Here is a 7,500-nt window from a genome sequence, read left to right on the forward strand (position 1 = left end):
TCTTCTTGTATGGGGTGAGTTAAAGATTGTAGCACAACATGATGCAACTCATCATGTACAACCTGTTCATGGAATTATGGAGCGTTACACTTGCGTACACACCAATATTGGATCATCCCATGTATAATTGAATAACATGGAAAAGGGGAATGGGAGGGAGAGGGGGAGAGAAGGAGAAAAATTGCTAAAATTAAAATTTCGTAAATGAAGATGAAGGAAGGATGCTCAGAGAGAAAATGCAGAGAATGGGATTTTAAGAGTGGAGAGAAGAGGGAAGGAGGTTTGGAAGATTGAGAGGAGTAGTAATATAAGGGGAGAGAATGGAAGGGACATACATAGATTGAACAAACTTCAGAGGGGAGGAGGAGGGGGGGGTTCCCCCATATATGCATACGCAATAAATAGATGACTCCAAAATATCTGCAACATGCTTATGAAAAAGATAAAGTACAACTTTAAACCATGTCCATATTAATGCGAATTTAAAAAGCTTCAAAGTACAATGAACTAAAATATTTAGCAGGTACTTTAGGAAAATAATCATTCACATTCACAGGATACTAAACATCATCTAAAATAAATAAACTTTATCGTCTGTCTGTTTGTATGTTCGCGTTTTTTGCAAAGACTGCTGGGCCGCCAACCACCAAATTTGATACACAGACCAAGTCCGACCTGGGGATTGGATTGTCCTCAGGGTATTTTCATCCACCACCTCGGCCTTTAAAGACCACGATGACCCTTAAGGCCCATAAGACCCCAAAGACCCTTTATGACCCAGAAGACCCCAAACACCCTCTTAAGACATAAAAGACCCTTAAGAACAACAAGACCTTTTAACATCCTTTTCAGACCCTTTTGACTCCGAAGACCCCAAAGACCACTTATGCTCTTCATACAGATTAGACAGCTTGGACCCTTGACCATTTAAAGCTTGAGACCACTTGGACCTTTTTAGACCCTTTTCACAGGCCTGAATTTAGACTCTTTTGATCTCTTTGACATTAACTACAATTGGAACATACGCTTTGGAGTTTAAACCATCTTGAACCTTTGAAGCTCACACCACACAAACATCTATAATCTTATTACAAAACACAAACTATATATTTTATAGCAGATAATGCGCAAGATCGACCCACCCTGTGAGTTGATTTGGGGTGGGGACTCTGCGATCTATAATAATTCATGAGTCGGGAGGCTGCCGGTGAAATTGCCGAGAGTTTTTTTTTTTTACTTCCTTTTTTTCGAAGTTATTATGTACTCCACACGTACACCTTAATATACACTCTGCAAAAATTCCTTTGTGGGAGGAGGGAGAAGAATGGTTTGAGTGGGAGGCTGGAGGGAGGGGTTGAGAGGGAGGGGAAGAGGTGAGAAGAAGGACCTGGCATTGCCGGGTACTTTTGCTAGTTGAAAATATTTTAATCACTGACGGCCACCATGTTGGTTCTGCTCACATTTCAAGTTTCTGTGTCATACATTAATGTTCTTTTGTGGGGGTGTGCAGCATCATGGAATGTACATTTGCCATAATTTGGAAAAAAACTTTTGTGACTATATCCATGGCATGTTCTTTCGTTCATTGTTGAAGACGAGTATATCTTTCTGTCTTTGTACATACATACTTGTCCAATAAACCTATTGAAAGCGCAATCATGAAATGAACTGGGACAACACTTGAACCAACTTGCAACGACTTCTGAATAATTTGTTTCAATCCAGATTCTTAAGTGGGCCTGGGGAAATTTGAGTGGGCCTGGAGAAATCTGAGTGGGGCTGGGGAAATCTGAGTGAGACTGGACAAATCTGAGTGGGTCTGGGGAATTCTGAGAGGGGCACAGGGAAAAAAAAACTAAGTGTGGCTGGAGAAACAGGAACACATAATGAATCTTTCCAGCACCCATTGAAAGTACGTTAGGGTAGTCCAAGGTGTGAAAGAAGAGGTGATCTTCAAAGCTTTTGATCCATCACTGAGGCTCCGAAACACTGATGTAAGGACAAGAGTGGAAGTGAGTGAGGATACTGACAAAATAGAAGAAGGCTGGTAGAGATGCATTGACAAACATCTTGGTTCCTGACTGCCACGAACAAACTCACTTTTAACAAACTGGCATGGACAGGATCTACATATTTTTCCATTATATTTAATTCTGAAATAACCAGGTCATATACGAGTTATTTTGTGCAAACTCCTCCACACACACATGTAAGTGCTTTGTTTAGCCACTATGTGTATTTCAGAGTGGCCACTACTCAACCAGACACTTCAACAACATTTGGTATCATGGCTTAAAAGCCTAAAATGCGACTCAATTGTAGGCAAGTTAAGCATTTATCGTTCTTATTGAGCAGAAATTATGGCTTAAAAGCAGTTAGCCATTATTCTTCAGAGGGCGGCATTGCACCCAGGCTTGAAGGCCAAGTGCCGTTGCTAATTTTCCGATTCATAGGGTCCTCTCATACTTGCATGGATTGCTGTCAAAACAAGCATCGGAAGGATAAAACGAACCTGTCTAACGATCGTCTAATCCCTGCAATTGCAAGTGTTTGTTCACTCACTGCATGCACGATGCTTTGCTCTGTAAATAACGTGTATCAATTTGCCTAGTACCATAGCCTCAACTGTTTGTCTCGAGAGTATCGTGTTGTACTTGTTTTAGTCAGATCAGGATTCTCATCCCATTACATGTTTGTGTGCAGTCGGAAATTTAAATGACACATTGGTGCATTCCTCTACTTGCCAAGAATGTCAGAGTGAATCTTTGTATTGCTCCAAATTAAAGTTATATTCAACCAATAATTTGTGAAAATGTCTTGGCAGTTGCATTGTCGACTTTTACATGTCCCACCTGTAAAGGCAAATCATCATATCCATGTCAGCATATTTTTGGCAATTGAGTTCAATAAAGGAAGCATAACCACTTGGCAAGCCCTTGTTACTAGCTTACAATGAGCCCTTGTCCATCACACATAACTGGATTAGTGGAAACCTCCCACCCTCCATCTCTCCCCGGGTTCATGGCAAATTGGCATCAGGAGTGGGATTCAAACCCGATATTAAAATGATGATTTTTTGGGGGCTGGGAATTAAACCCAATGACAAATTTGGCATGTAACAGCACTGCTACATTACACACTTTTGTGCAGCTGGATCTTGAACATACTGATGGTTTTGCATCCAATGTGACCTAATACCCAAATTACCAGAACAGACTTTTTGATATACAGTGCTTTATAGAAGTAACAATTTTAATTAGTATTTTAGTGCCTTATTTACAATTCCTCAAAGTGATGAGCTCGTAAATGTTTTTCAGATTTAACTTGCTCCACATTCAGAATGTCAGACTTGCACTCTACGTTCATAATATCAGACGAGCCAAGCACGTGCACCTTTCCTGATATAACATCGTGGCCCATGACACCTAATTTGCACATCACTCTTAATACAACAGGGTGCTCCATGAAATTCAGCTTGTGCAATATACCCGATACAACTTACTGGGCACTCAATCATGTACAACATTCCCAATACATCCAGGACATTCAGAATGGTTTTTTATTTCTATTTTTAATACAGATGTTAAGGCTCAAGGTTTCACTGAAAAAGTGAAGTGTATAGGGCATCAATGCATAGAGGGAAAGGATTAAGAAGCAGATGAGGGAGTTATAAATGAAACTAATAAATAAGTAAAATGAAGAAGAATCGAAAAACATAGAAGTTGACATGGGATATGACACAAAGTTGTGACTATCTGACACATAAAATGATTAAAGGGAAGCAAGACTATACCGAAACTAGAAGATGGATCCACAAACAGGAGAAAAGAGGGAAAAGGATTGAAAGTGAACTGTAAGTCTGGACTTCTGTTGGAAAGCAACAACAGAGTTGGATGATCAGTGTGCTTGACTGAGTTGGGCCAAAGAGATGCAGAAAGAAGAGAACAGGTGGTGAAAAACCAGAATAGAGATGAAAGAAAATGGCAAATTTGCCTGTTCGGAAAGAAGCAAGCTCCGTTCCTTGGCATCCTCTGGATCTGCATGGGTGCTCATGAGTGTTGTGTCTATTGCATAAAGAAGTGGCAGGTGTGAGGCAGGGGCTCTAACCTGAAGGAGCATACTCATTAGAAATGCTGTAAGGAAGCGACGAGCACAAAGTAACGACGTGATCCTGGGGAGGATCTAAAGGTGACATCTGCCCCTTTTGAAACCAAATTTGCAAATGTCATCACTCTGGATCTGGAAAGGTCTTGGCTGATAATGTGGTAAAAAGCTGCAGTGAACGAACCTCAATTAAACACAGAAGATGACAGGGAGATTTGACAAATGATGCTGAAAGAGACTGTAAGAACACACTGCATGACACTTGTCACAGTTGAAGGGAATGTTCCATGATTGTGGTAGACCAATCTCAAGATTTCTGGATGTCAGCAAACAAACATTCTGCTGCAGCCTGTTTCAAGGATGAGGAACTTTGTGGCACCAACTTCTATATAAATACTATTCTCTCTCCCTTCAATTATAAAATGTCATCTCACAATCACCGATGTTAAATCCTATCGTTATCGTCTAGATACTTTCCTGATCATCACTATATTAAGCCATGGAGAGCAACACAGTGTTTGCAATGGTACAAGTCTGTCAACTTGTTTGGCATTCATATTTTGAGGTGGCCTGTTTGGTATTGCCACCAAAGCACTTGTTGCATCATAATCCATATCAAGTATGACTCTTGCTGCTTAGTTCCCAGATTTGAGTCCCAAACACTGTGCTTATTAACCTCCGCCATCGAAGATCGGAGGTTACTGTTTTCACCCCTTTCTGTTTGTTTGTTTGTGAACAGTATTACGGAAAAACTCCTCGACGGATTTCGACGAAACTTGGTGGGGGGATTAGGTATGGTCCAAGGATCATGCCATTAGATTTTGGACTTTTGGTCCAAAATCCAATATGGCCACCATTTTGAAAAAAATATTTGAATTTTTTTTGCATTTCTACACGTTTTAAGTGATTTCCACCCCCCCCCCAAAAAAAATATATTTTTTGCAACTTCTTTTTCAACAAAATTTCGATTTTTTTTTTTTTTTTGCATTTCTACATGTTATAAGTGATTTCCAACAAAAAATATGCCAAAATTATAATTGTGGCTGATTTTGGAACTTCAGGTGGAATACCCACATAAAATCAATTTCTGTCTCAAGGAATCTCGTTATGATGAATGAATTGAGTATGTAGAAGTTAAAAGTAAAAGGGAAAGTTGCAAATTATACTTCTGTGAGCACTGTTGACGTCAAATTGAATGAATAGGATATCAGGTTCACTTGAGTGACCTCGCAGTATTGGCGGCGGAGGTTTTGCACTCAACCGAGTGCTCGCCCTCTAGTTTATCCTTGTTATCCAAGTCGAAGTACAATGATTCAAAGATTAAAAGCTTGGAAGGCAAAATACAGGGTGCCCACAATGTCTTGTAACCCTAGTTAAATACTAACCATTTTCTTTCTGTTTTTTTTTTCACTCTCCTTGAAAATGCATGATAGCAGCAACAATACAATTCAAGAACACAGACTGGCGAGTATGCTATCAGGAATGCATATAATCTTTTAACCCCTCAAATGCTCCGACAAATGTTGCACAGAACCTGGCGCAGAATCATTCCCTGTCATGAGAATGACTGCACACAAAAAGATTCATTGGAGGCATGAGCTATGTATCGTTAATGAAGGTACATGTAATGTCATGTAATTATGTAATATCATGCAATAATCCAAAATGCAACAAAAACGTAATTGTACGAGACATAAATCCTAAGTTACTCAGGGGTGACAAGACATCGTGGACACCCTGGAGGATGCCACACTGCGTCGAACACTTGAGGTACATAGTTTTGAGACTTATTGATGTTTTATATTCACGTTCTCGTTTTGCACGTCATGCCAACCAAAAAGATGAACATATTGCAAGGGTGTTCGTGTGTTTGTTTCGCATTCACAAAGGAAACTACTCTGAAGAAGACAAGGTGAATCGAACGTCCAACAACCATCAACCCTTCGGTTTAGAAAACAGTGGAATTAAGTTGGGGGCGAAGAATGATCTGTATTGTAGGCATTCATTGCTCTCAAGGTATTCTCCAGGTACATGGTTTGAAAAGAAAGTATCCATCGAACTGTTAAATGAGAAAACGTGGAAGAAATATTTATAACCGTTCCCTTCGAGCAGTGAGCAGGAATCATTATATTCAATGGATGCACAGGAATGACGGTAAATTGGGCACAAATAAATTCTTAAAATAATTAAAAACTCAAAGCTGACAACTAGAACTGCCTTTTCGCCGAAAGACATTTTCTCCTCTAATTAGTTAATTAATCCATATGCAAATGAGAAGCAAAAATAATCAGCAACTCAACGCCATAAGGGATGTTTTTGACAGTCCTCGTTTTGAGAAAAGCTCGGTTTGTCACCGATTGTATACTTTGTACATGACCTGGAAATAGCTCGAAATTAGTTGATGGAAAGAAAAAGAACCAGCAGACAATTTATCGAGGCTTCATAATCAGTGAGCAGATGAGATTTCTGGAGTCAAATGAATTAGACACTGCAATTTTAATTACCTTACCAATTAAAACTGCCGCACTTTGCACGAAATGCCATTGACAAGTGCCAACATTTACTTTTCGAACGGGATTTTGATGGAAATTGATTCCAATCTAACACCACCCCTGCCCCCCACAATCGCTTCCAGGTCTCGTATGAGATCAAAGTAAATTTACTTTTCTCCTGACATGTTAAGGTTTCGCAGTGACGGGAGCTTCATTATTAAATATATCACACAGCCTAAAAGGAAAAGCTGTCTTATTGCTCAGCTGAGATGGTGGGGAGGCTGCAAGACGACCATTTGACTTCCCGTTTGAGTCATAAGACCCTCAAATGTGCTCGTAAAACAAATAAAGCTGCGGTTTAACAGCTGTTATTTCACCTGCTGGCGAAGCGAAGCTCGAAACAGCTTGTGGGAAAGGGCGAGAGATGTTATTAAGGAACAAATGCAAATATACCTGGCCGCAGCCACAGGTTCACGGCAAACAAATGGTCAAAAAATACACCGGGTCATCGAAAGCACTCTCATTTATCGTTTCACTTGTACATCACTTACTCTCTCCAGTGACAACCAAAAAAATATTTCATTGGCAATTGCAGGCAGAGGTGGAAGTAAAGTGGGGAGTATGGAGGGTGGGGGGAGGGGGAGGTTAGGAGTGATAAGGGCATTCTAAATAAAAAAAACTAATTGATATCTTTCTGCATCCAAGTTCAACGACCATTAATGTATCGATGGAAGTTTTTCGTTTTATCTGCACATTGTACATTTGTGACCTTTGTGGAGTTTACTCGGGCCATGATGATAACTTCAGGAGTTGCATTTTCGTAGTCTTGTTAATAATACACGTACGTAAAAAGTGCTTCTTCTACCTAATATGTAAAGCAGGAGAAACCAATGAAATAAAAATA

General features: G+C 39.9%; 1 long non-coding RNA gene across 1 annotated transcript in view; it reads right to left on the reverse strand.

The window, feature by feature from the left end:
* LOC147028381 (uncharacterized) overlaps positions 1-7,500 on the reverse strand; it is a 40,582-nt gene that overhangs the window by 1,107 nt on the left and 31,975 nt on the right. The gene's annotated exons all lie outside the window — the stretch shown is intronic.

This window comes from Eptatretus burgeri, chromosome 4 (assembly GCF_056783735.1).
Source record: "Eptatretus burgeri isolate ZD-2024b chromosome 4, Ebu_testis_v1, whole genome shotgun sequence".
NCBI lineage: Eukaryota > Metazoa > Chordata > Myxini > Myxiniformes > Myxinidae > Eptatretus > Eptatretus burgeri.